General features: G+C 40.0%; 1 long non-coding RNA gene across 4 annotated transcripts in view; it reads left to right on the top strand.

Moving 5' to 3' along the window:
* LOC107306487 (uncharacterized) overlaps nt 1-12,470 on the top strand; it is a 35,191-nt gene that overhangs the window by 12,180 nt on the left and 10,541 nt on the right. For all 4 annotated transcript variants that reach the window (XR_001552137.3, XR_014939485.1, XR_001552138.3 and 1 more), the window contains exons 2-3: nt 2,663-2,739; nt 4,055-4,264. This is a non-coding gene — a long non-coding RNA (uncharacterized LOC107306487). The remainder of the gene's footprint in view (nt 1-2,662; nt 2,740-4,054; nt 4,265-12,470) is intronic.

Below are 12,470 nucleotides of genomic sequence, written 5' to 3'. Positions count from 1 at the left end.
CTCCTGCCAAATTTTTATATGCTTCTATTTCTGTTCACCCACAGAATTATAGCTGACTTTCAGGGGCAGCAGACGCCTGTGTACAGCCCATGCAGTGCTGTGCCAGCAGCGACGTGCTGAGGGCTTGGAGACCAGTGTCCCTCTGCCACCACCCTGACTTCTCCTGCAGGAGCTGAATGGCCAAGTGTTTCAGCTGAGTCCCTCCAGCCAACATCTGGGCTTCCTGCAACAGGCCAGAAGGTCAAGCAGGGAGGAAACCATCAGCCCCATTGGCCTCTCACCAAAGTGGGGCAAGCCCAGTAGGTTCAGTCAGCAGGTCATGTATTAAGCTGCTGAGCTCACTGAATCTTCTTTCTTCTTGCAGGTGGCTCTAATGTCCATAGAAATCTGGAGGTATCCCCAGATCCCCAGGATGTGGAGCATCCTTCTCTGGAGATACTCAAAACATACTTAGATATTTTCCTGCGCAACCTGCTAAAGGTTTAGAAGGGAGTTGGACCCTACGAACTAAAGAAGTCCCTTCCAACCCTTAAGATCCTGTGAATAACATCTTCTTATCAGCAGACTCTCAAGAGAGCTCCTGGCTCAGTGCCACTGAGGTTTAAAGCATTCAGATGTCTGAAGGAAAAGTGATTTTATAGCCCTGGTGGCCATGTAAACCCTCTGTTTACTTGTCCCAGTATAAAATGGTTATCCTGTGTTTGTATATATATCTGTTTCATACTGGTCAGAGAAAGCCATGAGAGATTTTATTCTGCATTCAGTGTAAATATCATTCATATTCTGACCACCAGCATTGACATCTGTTTATACAATCCTAATCTGCAGTGACAGCTGAAATCTGGTTAAGGACAAGGTGAAAGCAGCACTGCTTCTTGCAGGGAAAGGAATGCTGTGCACTGGGAAGTGAGGGAGGAAAGGATGTAAGTTGTGGGATGACAGCACCCTCACTGGAAATACCTAAAACATCAACATAATGCTTAAATCAAGCCCTCATATACTTGCTTGCGTGTTTTAGTTTTATATGACTGTGTCTCATAGGGCCCTTTTCAAGGCTCTTCCGCAGCATCTCCATGATGGTTTTGCCACAAAAGCTGACAAAACCCATCCTGCTTCAAACTGCCCCAAAGTGCAATCAGGTCACTCACTGGTCTGACCTATATCAGAGACAGGAAAGAATGGGGATAATAGTCACCAAGGCCAGGATAAGCAATTATTTTAGAATGCACTATATTAATACTCATGTTCCAAATTCAGCTCTGCAGTGGTGTAGGCAAGGACTGTGAGAACAGCTTAGACTTTTTCCCAAGCAAGTCAGATGGGAACTGGTAGGAAGGAAACAACAACAAAACAAACAAAATAACAACAAAAACCAAACAACATTAGCATAATTCATCATAAAAGCCAAGATTCCAAAGGGAATTTACTTTCTTTGCATTTACTTCCCCATTTTGTCATAATGCAGACATAACACCTGACATAACATGGCAGTGTTTCTGCTGTGAGAATGTAAACTTTTGTATAAATTTCCATGTCTGATTTACACCAGAAGCAGTTTAAAATTCTGATGATGTCTGCATGTAAGAGAGTACTAGGTGCCCTGTGACTGGCAGCTTTAAAAAAACAATGTTTTAAACTTCTGTCTTGCTCAGACACAGCAGAATAAAAGCAGACAATGACTTCTATCTATCTTTAATCTATAGCAACTAGCCATGAAACAAGCAATGTGCAGTTTTACTACTATAAAACTGAAAGCTGAAAAACTGAATTAGGATGGATAGACTTCCTAAAGAAATCACCACAGTATATAGGAATTATAACTTGGTATAATGTAGTTCCATAATGTCAGTAAAGGAACATTTCCCATATGAGATGCTTTAAAATAAACACAGAGTAATGCTGCTGAACAGATTTTATTGCTAAAGAAAATAGAAATTCTACCAAACATTCCCATCCCCACATTAACTAGCTCGCCTTAAAAGTCATCTCAGAATAACACGATGAGTTAGATATAATGAATCTGAAAATGTATGAGATCTTTTAATGAGCAGAACACAGCTTCTTTGCTGTTTAATTTTGTCCTTGTCATAGAATCACAGAATGGCTTAGGTCAGAGGAGACATCAAACATCATCAAGTTCCTACTCTCTGCCGTGGGCTGGCTGCCCTCCACCAGCTCAGGCTGCCCAGGGCCCCATCCAACCTGGCCTTGAGTACCTCCAGGGATGGGGCACTGCAGCTTCTCTGGGCAGCTGTGCCAGGGCCTCAGTGCTCTCTGAGTAATGAATTTCCTCCTCTCTTTTAGTTTAAATTAATTCTTCCATGTCCTATCACTACCAGATCACATAAAAAGTCAGTTCCTCCTCCTGCTTACAAGCTCCTTTTAAGTACTACAAGTCTGCAATGCAATCTCTCCAGGCTGAACAAGCCTAATTCCCTCAGCCTTTATCCATAAAAGAGGTGCTCCAGACCTGTGAGCAACTTCATGGCCTCCTCTGGACCCACACCAACTGCTCCACATATTTTCAATAACTCTGCAGCAATGTGAGCTACAGATTAGCAGCAAGAAGACAGTATTGTCTTAGCGGAGGTTGAGTGTAGTAGTGGTATAACTGCTGACCTTTAGAACAATTTGGAATGATGAGTATGTTTTTCCCTTTCAGGAATCCTGCTTCCTTTATAAAAGCTACTCCTTTTCTCACTGATGTCATCCTTTGAGAGTGTGTCATAAAAGGAAAAGGTAGGTCCCTTAAATAAACCCATACAGTTGGTTTTCTATACAATGTGCTAAAGAATGTCAGCCAAGGAAGGTGGTTACGCCCAAGCGATTCTTATCCACTGTTTTGGTTAAATTTGGGCCTTAAAGGAATGTAAGGCATCCTGTTCGCTAACCCAGAAATAAATGCCAAAGCTGGCTGCTTCTTCAGTAAAAACCACACAACTTCCCTAACTCATGCTTCACACTTCCAGCAGAACAACAGGTCACGCTGACACAGATGAGATGGAGTTTTTTCCCCACATCTATGCTATAATGCTGTCATTAATATAACATCATATGAATGTTTTATCAGTTTCTATCAGAAAATAACAGAATAAAATATTATTTTACATAAGTGTTCATGAAAGTTGTTTAGTGTAAGAGGATACTGCTTGCATAAAGACTGCAAACAATATGTTTCACATATGAGCATAATGAATTTCATGTGACAGAAGATTAGTTCTTTGATGGCTCTTTTTCAAAGAGCATAATAACTAGCATATCGTAATTCTACCTCTCACTGTTTGTCTCGGGGAATTTATACTTCTACGAGACTAAAATTAGTTTCCTTAATTAGAACTGAAAGCACGTGAGCCCTCATGGAGTGGCACACAGGCAGACAATGAAGCTATTTAACACAGCAGTTAATTTACAATCAAGATACGTTCACATTTTTTGCGACTGAAGCAATTGCTTTAATCCTATTTCAAAAGTTGGTACTAAGTGTAATGGCTTTCCTTTGAAAGGCTCTTTAATGCATTAATTAAGATTAATCTGAATTATTCTGTACAAAAGGCAGTATGCTCTTGAACTGCAACAAAGGAAAGGTATGTTAAACCCTCAGTTGTCTATTGCAAAATGTATTTAAAAACCAAAAAGCTTCTTTGTACATTTACTACATTTTTTACATATTAATACATTTGTCATCTACTAGTAGAAATACATCTGAAAATTTATAAACTTTATTTTGAATCATATTATTATTGCTTATACATCAGTAAAATCTGTATAAATTCCTACTTCAATTGATTGTACAGCCTACATTCTGTTTAGGCTGGGGTTTCAATAAACTGCAGTGAATTCCAGTAATCCTACATTTTCATCCTTTTTCCTTTTCTTTGGAGCAGAAATGAAAAATTACTAAAAATCATGCACAAAACCAACCAAACAAACAACAAACACTTAAGTTATTTTAGAATGCTTTTTGATAGTGAAGGAAGTTAAGCTTCTTCTTCCCAATCCCTCTTACAGTTTTCTTAAGGTCTCCCATATCACTTGGTACTTTCTTCCTTGGCAGCCACCAAGCAGGAAGAACTGATGACCTCTGCAGCCGGTCTCTTATCTCCCTACTTCTTGCTTCCAGACAGCCATTTCACACTGCAGCAGATCAGTGTGCAAGCTATGAACAAAAAGGGGCAAACTCACCTTTCCTGCCTTCCATCCTCTAAGGTTCCCACCACCCCCTTCACATCAGACAGAGCTATTGTGCTACTACATCATAAATCAGGTATGGAAAATTCATCTGGGGAAAATAAATAAATAAATAAATAAATAAATAAATAAATAAATAAGAGCTTCTTAGAACAGTTCCCACTTCAAGAGAGATGGGCACAGATGGGGGAAGAGAGTATCAGGACTGCCTTTTTCAGCAGCAGCTTATTATTAGATTAGTTTTGCTGCAACTTGAAACTGCATCCTAAGCCTTCCTGCAAAGCTGGGGAGGAAAATGACTCTGCAGTGACAGAGAGATGGACAAAGAAACAGATTGTAACAGATGGAAGAATCCACAAATGTGCCACAGCTGTGTCTACCTTGCGAAGCAGAAATGCAGTAAGGCTGTCACAAACCCAGGCTGTAAAGGGACAGAGCCACAGATGGGAGTGGAATGATTTCTGCCGGCTTGTAGGGGACCTCCATCCATACAGCTGAGGTGAAAAGAAGCTGTAGGAGGAGATGGGGAGAAGCTGAAGGCTGAAGGAGTGTTAATTGCAAAAATACAGTGTGAATTAAGCATGCATGAGAGCCAGATGGGTGTGCATAAGAATACTTCAGAAGAAGCCAAAGGTCTGTATATATAGATGCAAACACAAATATGTATTATGATATTCAGATTGCAAATGTGCCACAGGCTGAAGACATTTCTGGTGAAGAAGCAGGTTTATTATGGCAAACTACAAGATTCCCAGCCATACATACCACATTTCTCTGCACTCTGTGTGCTCCCTGTCAGCACCTGCAGTAACACTGCCAGCTGTGTGGTTCCCTGGTTGGATCTGCCTGTGTATCTGCTCTCACACAAGGGAGTACACCTTTTCCTGGACACCTCTTTTTTATTAGGTTCTCACTAGAAAGTTTTAAGTGTGAACCTGAGAGTAGAACTCCAGTGCCATCAGAGTTTGGGGATGTGTCTTCCTATCGTGTGGAAAGAAATGTAAAAGGAATATGCAAAGGTCCTCCTCACGTTTTCTACCCTTCTTGAATTACTTTACTGGGAAAAAAAAAAAAAAAAGGAAATCGTTTGATACATCTGACATGTACAAGATTAAAAACAAAGCAGAAAAAGAGAAGAATCTGCAAAAAGGATGTCCACAAAATCTTTAATCTGTTTCAGTACACTTAAATTGCTCTGATTAGTCTCAACTGGCGGTTAATGCAGTACTTTGAATGCCAGCTTCCAGTAACTTGACCTTCAGCGCTGTAACAGGCAGACTGCAGTAGCAAAAGGCAGGCTCAGGTAAGGTCTTGGGGGAACTCCAGCTGTGGCTGAGAGCCATGAACACTTAAAATGCTACCAAAAGAGCATTTAACTGCCTTCCATCCAACAGACTTCATAAGCACATAAATTTATCAGCTTTCTAGTGACATTAGAAATTTGAGGCCCTTATAGCTTTCCAAGTGATAAAACCACACTTAATTCATTTTAAAAGATATTAAATAATATTGAAACAATTGTGAATCTGACTTAACAGAACTTGAGACTGCAAATTTTTATCTCTCAAGACCTCCAGAGATGAAAGTGTCTCTCTTATCCTGCTTATTCAGGTATTTTTATTCTGACTTGGTAGGAAATACAGTGGGAATGAGAAGAGTTATTATCAATTAATTAACTCTTTAACCTCTAACTCAGTCTATTATTGCCAGCAATCAGGAAGAGAAATAAAATATTTCACCAAATCCTTGCATGATTTCAAATAGCAAACTCTGTTTTTATTAAAATATTCACTATGCCGCATAGTGCATAACCAACATCATGAAGCTGTCAGAAGCCGCTATTGCTATTAGAGCCAATAAGCTATTCTCTTTGATATTACTTGAAATTTTTCCTCTTGGAAGGGTGAGGAAGAACAGCACACAATTTAGCTGAGCCTCTTCTCCTGTCAAGAGTAAAGGTTGTCCTCTTTGAACAGTCTACACACACTGTGATCATCCCTAAGTTTGGCAATTACTCAGTCAAACCAGCAAACCTATTAATCTTACTTCCCATTTTCTCCCTATGCTCTGTCACTCCAAAAATCTGTATGCATAGACCTCCCTGTCTTGATTTTTTCAACTCTCCCACAGCCTGCTTAAAACAGGTCCCATAGGAAAATGCTAAGGAAGCTGCTAACTTCCACAGAATTTTACTAACTTGCAACAACCATATATCTCATCTCTTTCTAGTCCACTGAGACACTTTGCCGTCCTGTTAGTCTGTGCCTCTAGCAGAAGTTCAGTGCAAAATAGCTGCATTCAAGTAATTTTCTTCAGGTCATCTTAGGTAGGCTGAGAGCAGCCACCCTGTGAAACAGTCTGGCTGATGGTTGCTCATCAGTGCTACATTTGCATTTGTAAGGCAATGGGAATGCCTTCACAGCACTGATGCAGCAGTTCACCTTGTGTATACAAGCTTTCTCAGTGTAAGTCCTGAGCTACACTAGTTTCACTTCACCTGAACCTATACCCTCTGCTTCTTTGCAAGGTGAAGTCCTGACACCACAAAATACAGCCTTGTTTAGCTGTGGTTGCAAAAACTGTAAATATTAGAAACATGCAAAATCACCTATTTCTCTTGCTTATTCAGCTCTGCCACCTGCCCAAATCTCTTTCATTTCAGTGAGCTCTACAAAAAGCTGCTTTGTCTCTTTCTGAACATTATCTTGGCAAAAAGTCACAGAGAGAAAACTACATCTTTTATAAAGAGGAGTCTACACTGATGGATCTTTTGTAATGAGAAAATCTAAAATTGTGTAATTGAGTGTATAAAGTGTCTCTGTAACAGATAATGAAGTTACTTTCAATTTAGGACACTATATTTTCTGAAGATAATTTCCCAGTGGAATATATTTTATGCAGTCAGTACAGAGGGTCAGCTCTATCTCAGGCTGCATCAAGAACATTGGCAAAGGAGATGACTGTCCCCTCTACTACTCTAATCTGTCCTTGTGAGGCCCCATCTGAGTACTAAGTCCAGACATGGGACCCCCAGAACAAGAAAGATGCAGAGACGTTGGATTAGGTCCAGAGAAGGGCCACGAAGTTGCTCAAAGGGCAGGAGCACCTCACCTGCAAAGAGGGGCTTGATCTGGAGAAAAGAATGCTGTGGGGAGATCTGTCAACCATGACAAGATCTCACTGTGGCCTTCCAGTACTTGAGGGGAGTTTACAGGCAGGAGGGGTGTTGACTTATTTTACAGGAGCTGATAGTAATAGAACATAGGTAAATGGCTTTATATTTTAAAAAAGGGAGATTTAGCATATTTAGGAGGAAATTCTTTACTCAAAGGGCCATGAGGCTCTGGCACAGCTGCCCAGAGAAGCTGTGGTACCCCATCCCTGGAGGCACTCAAGGCCAGGCTGGGCAGCCTGAGCTGGTGGGGGGCAGCCCTGCCCACGGCAGAGAGTAGGAAATAGGTGATATTTAAGGTTCCCACCAACTTAAGCCCTTCCGTGATTCTATGATTCTATGGTTTCTTTGAAAGTTCTCAATAATAGTAACAAAATGTGTTCATATTTTTTCATTAGAATTACTAAAACTGCTTCTTTAAAATATAAAAATAGGGATGAAATATCATTGTCCCATTCACAATCTATTCCCAGAATTATGAACAAAACTTGAAACTGATGTCCTTTCAGTTCCATTATATGAAGCCAACATGAGATTTTCCTAAGGCAAACCCAACTACACCAAAAATTATTCTGGCAGATGTTTGTTTAATATTCAACAAAGAATGCTTCTTCTTCTCCTTCTTTTTGTGCGCCACTGGTGTGCATTTGGAACCCTACCGAGTGCTTATTTCTTCAATTTGATGGTTAGAATCTTCATTATTCTTTAAGTGGAAGTCAAATTTCTCACATGGTCAAATGCCAGTAGGAACCGGTCTTTAAGTAAAACATCAAATTGCCATAATTAAGTTGCAGGAGTTGGCAGCATCGTCTTAGCTTGCAGAGAAAGAAAAGCAGGCAAGTTTTTGAATAGCTGGAGCCTCTCAAGTGATGTTCTGACTCACGCAGAGGAAAACCACATGACCTTACTTCAAGAGTTTTTCATTGTACCTTAATCTAATTTGGCAGCCCTGGGGCTCAACTGGTTTTCTGAAGAGCAGTATTGTAAATCACTGACATTACTGTCTTTACCCACAAAGAATCACAGACCCCATATTGTGAAATTGTGTTACAGTGTTTCTTCAGATACAAGCTCCTTTGGAAGTACTCTGAGCTCCCAGATGTCCTTCACAGGAAAACATGCAAGGTCTTCACTGTTCCTTAAAGAAGAGCAGTGAGCTCAGTACCATGAAACACCCAATGTGTGACTGACTGACTTGAAGTTGCAGTTGCAAGGACTGTATTTTTCTGCTGAGATATCCACTGGACATCTGTGAATAAGTTGTCTGTTTTCCCAGTGTCCTCATGAATAAAAGTAACAAGATAGATAAAATAATTTCTGGACTTCCCCGTACTTTCGGAAGGATAAATAACTAGAAACAGCTAGAAAAGGATCATTTAAGGTTAAGAGTAAAAGAGAGAAATAAAGAAGGAACGCAATGCAAGTTCAGGGACCTAAAATCTTGAAGGAAAGTAGATACAGATGGAGATGGAAATGGGAATAAATGTAAATTAATGTGAAGAAAGAAAGGAAGGAAATGGCCATAAATGAGAAAGAATGAAGAGACCATGCTAAGTGCTTGCATTCCAATCTACTTTTGCTGGTAACCATGTGCCTCACATTCAGATATGTTACATCGTGGAAGCATTTTGCTATTTTCTCAGGTATCATATTCTTGCTAAAAATTCCACAGGCATCTTATTCGTCAATAGGACTGTTTTCTATCTTCTTTTGAGATTGCAGCTCTTCACTTACAAGTCTTTTCAGTCATTGAAAACTAAATTCTTAAGCTGTTCTAACACTTTTTTCTTAGAAATCTACCAGACTGAGCAAGAAAAGTAGATATGATCTTTAAAACAAAATAAACTAAAATGACTGATAACAATAAGCTTGAGTGGATGCAGATCCTGTACAACATAGTTCAGCCTTCAGCAAGTTTCCAATGCTTGTCTTGTCACATCAGCACAGTGAAACTCATAGATTCATAGAATTATAGAATCACAAGGTTGGAAGGGACCTACAAGATCTTCTAGTCCAACCGTCCTCCCTTTACCCTACCTACAGAAAACCACTCAACCATATCTCCTAGCTCCCTGTCCAGATGCCTCTTGAGCACTGCCAGTGGTGGCGACTCCACCACCTCCCTGGGCAGCCATTCCAGTGCCTGACCACTCTCTGAGAGATAAAGTTCCTTCTTACGTCCAGTCTAAACCTCATCTGATACAACTTGTGGCCATTTCCTCAGGTCCTGTTTGTTGCCTGGCAGAAGAGGCCAAACCCCTCCTCATCACAACCTCCCTTCAGGAAGTTGTAGAGTGCAGTGAGGTCTCCCCTGAGCCTCCTCGTCTCCAGGCTAAACAATCCCAGCTCCCTGAGTTGTTCCTCATAAGACTTGTGCTCCAGACCCCTCACCAGTTTTGTTGCCTTTCTCTGGACACGTTCCAGGGCCTCAATGTCTTCTCAGCCACCTGGGCACAGTGTTGGTTCATGTTCAGCTGAGCACCGACCAACACCCCCAGGTCCCTTTGCTCTTCACAGTCATGGGTTCATCTGTGCTCATAAATTCAATTCAAAATAAGAGTTAACTAGACATGACCTTGAAAACAATGATGAAAAAAATGATGGATATATAGGCATCATAATTGTATCTGCAGTCAACTTCATCATCAGCTGGCACTCAACTCATAGCAGTAAACAAGAAAGAGAGAGAGAAAAAATGATTGTAAAGTCAAAGGAAAATAAAAGAAAAAAAAGTAGAGAAGTTTGCTGCTGTCTCCAGAAGGAGCTGAAGCAAACAGAAAATGATGTATCAAGCAATATAAGAAAGGAAACAAATACTGGAAAAGCTGAGATGTGGGCCCAAGAAAAGAGGAACTGAGCAGTTAAAGGGTCAAGAAAGGCTGCAACACAAACTGATGTTCTGATAAGGAATGTTGTTAAATCCCCACTAATAAGGAAGGGTGTGTCAAGTGAAAATGGAGAGAGGACATTCTGATTATCTTGAAGAGAAACAATTCTCTCCTTGGAGAGAAAACAATGAAGAAGCAAAAAGATCAACTGGCTGCTCTTGAAAGACAGTTATATAAACATACATGTCTCCCTCTCTCAGTGAAGTATTTCAGACTCTAGTTTTTATTCCTGCTCAGGACCTCCTGAAGCTCTGACAGCTGAAAGCACCACTGTGGTATGATGTGACTCCCACCTTCCTGGCAGCTGCCCTCCTCTGCATGCCAACATAGGAACACAGACAAACTTTAGAACGTGAAAAGCACAGATGTGGCATGTGGCCATACTGTGTGTGATGGGCAGGGTGCTCCCTCTGGAGAGATCAGTTCTCAAGTACATGACAGCTGGCACTTTTCCCATAAGGATGCTGTTAGAAATAGGGTTTCCTTGCAACTGCTTTGTGATCACAAAGCCTCTGAGCGTTTCTCTGGAATAGGCAAGCAGTACGTGTTTCCTTGCCGGCTGTGCTTGGATCCAGGTGTTTCCTCTTGTTTGATGACTGCATTGTGACTATTTGCTAACCATGACTTGTATTTCCATGGTGGTGACAGGATGGGAGTAAATGCCACAGACAGCACCCAAAGCACTCGGTTTTGTGCTGTGTTCCAAAGAGTCAACAATGAAGGAAATAGGTTTGTATCAAAGTTTACAGTTCTTGGCAGGAATAGGCATGGAGTTAATAGGAAGAGAAAATAATCTGACATTTATTTTTTCATTAATAGAGAAAGAATTAACTAGGCTTATGACTAAGCCCTAAACAACAATACCAGACCAGATATGTCCACTAAAGTGAAAACAGGCTATCAATAAGCTAAATGCTTGTCTATCTAAATGTGTTTGCAAACAGCCACAGCACTGAGATTTCAAACAGACGTGCCCATTCCCATGTATATTTCTTAAAAAGGTTATGATACTTTCTTTTCTGTTCAGTTCAAAATCTTAGAAAGGAGATCTGTTGGATAGGAGAGCAAAGAGTTTTGAAAACTTTCACATTATCCGACACAGGAGAAACTCTGTCAGCGTATCAAGGCTGACATTATGGCTGTTTGAGGTCAGTGTTGGGGAATGGGAGAAGAGATATTCACAAATAAGCCTAGTGGAAACAATGAGGATGAATCTTCTCCGGGCAGACTCTATTTAAGACCTTCCAGTAAATAAGTATTTTTTACTGCAGGAGTCTAAATTGAATACTCTGTTGTTACAGATTAGTTATGATTTCTTGATTTTATATGGATTTAAACTACCTAAGAATCTACCTGGTGGTACTCTGGACTAGGACAAATCTGAAATAAGGAGGGTTATTACAAAACAAACAGATGGCATTAATATATTTTATTTAAAAGTACCTGCCTATTATTACTGATCCTTTTTTTTTTTTTTTTTTTTTCCTTTTTAATCTGGAAACATATGCTAAAAATTCCTCCCCCTCCTCCCCCCCCCGCTCCAAAATGGGGGGAAAAAAAAAAAAAAAAAAGAAAAGGAAGTTTACACTTTTCTGTAGCCTTAAAAAGAACCGAATATTTAAACTGAAGAAAAATCTACAGGAAACTGATGCCCTTGAGGAAGGAAGGATAAAAAGTTTAAATATTTCCTGCAGGTGGAAAGATATATGATCTCAGGGGAATCACCTTTCTGACTCCTTTTTAATTAGAGGGTTTTTAAAATTTGCTTAGCTGATGAAATCTAAAAACTAATTTTACTTGAAAGACCAGATTAAAATCCACAGACAGGTTAAAATTTTCTACCTATTTTCAGTATTTATGCTTATTTTGAACAAAACACTTCCAAACAGTTTAAGACAAACAATCTGTTATGATTTGACTATATTTCCCCGTAAACTGCAATAGAACTTTTTATAAGTGATGACATGGCTCCAAGCCCCAGAAAAGTGAATAGATTCCAAACTACTCTTCAAGGTGTAGCTTCAAGGGAATCATTTGCAGTGGGAAATAAATTCCAAAAAGCAGAATTTTTAAAAGAATCTAAATGTACTTTTTTCATGATCACCACCGAGGTCTCCTTTTCTAATTCATGAGTGACAAAGAAACCGAGGATTTTAGGGCTTGGTTAGCATTTAGTCACCAAATATTACACAGCTTGTCTTGTAAGGCTGACTGATGAAGGT

The sequence above is a fragment of the Coturnix japonica genome, chromosome Z, assembly GCF_054131305.1.
Source record: "Coturnix japonica strain WE chromosome Z, WE-NBRP24, whole genome shotgun sequence".
Lineage (NCBI taxonomy): Eukaryota > Metazoa > Chordata > Aves > Galliformes > Phasianidae > Coturnix > Coturnix japonica.
The sequence above is the reverse complement of the archived record's forward strand: the minus strand, read 5'-3'. Positions and strand labels throughout refer to the sequence as shown.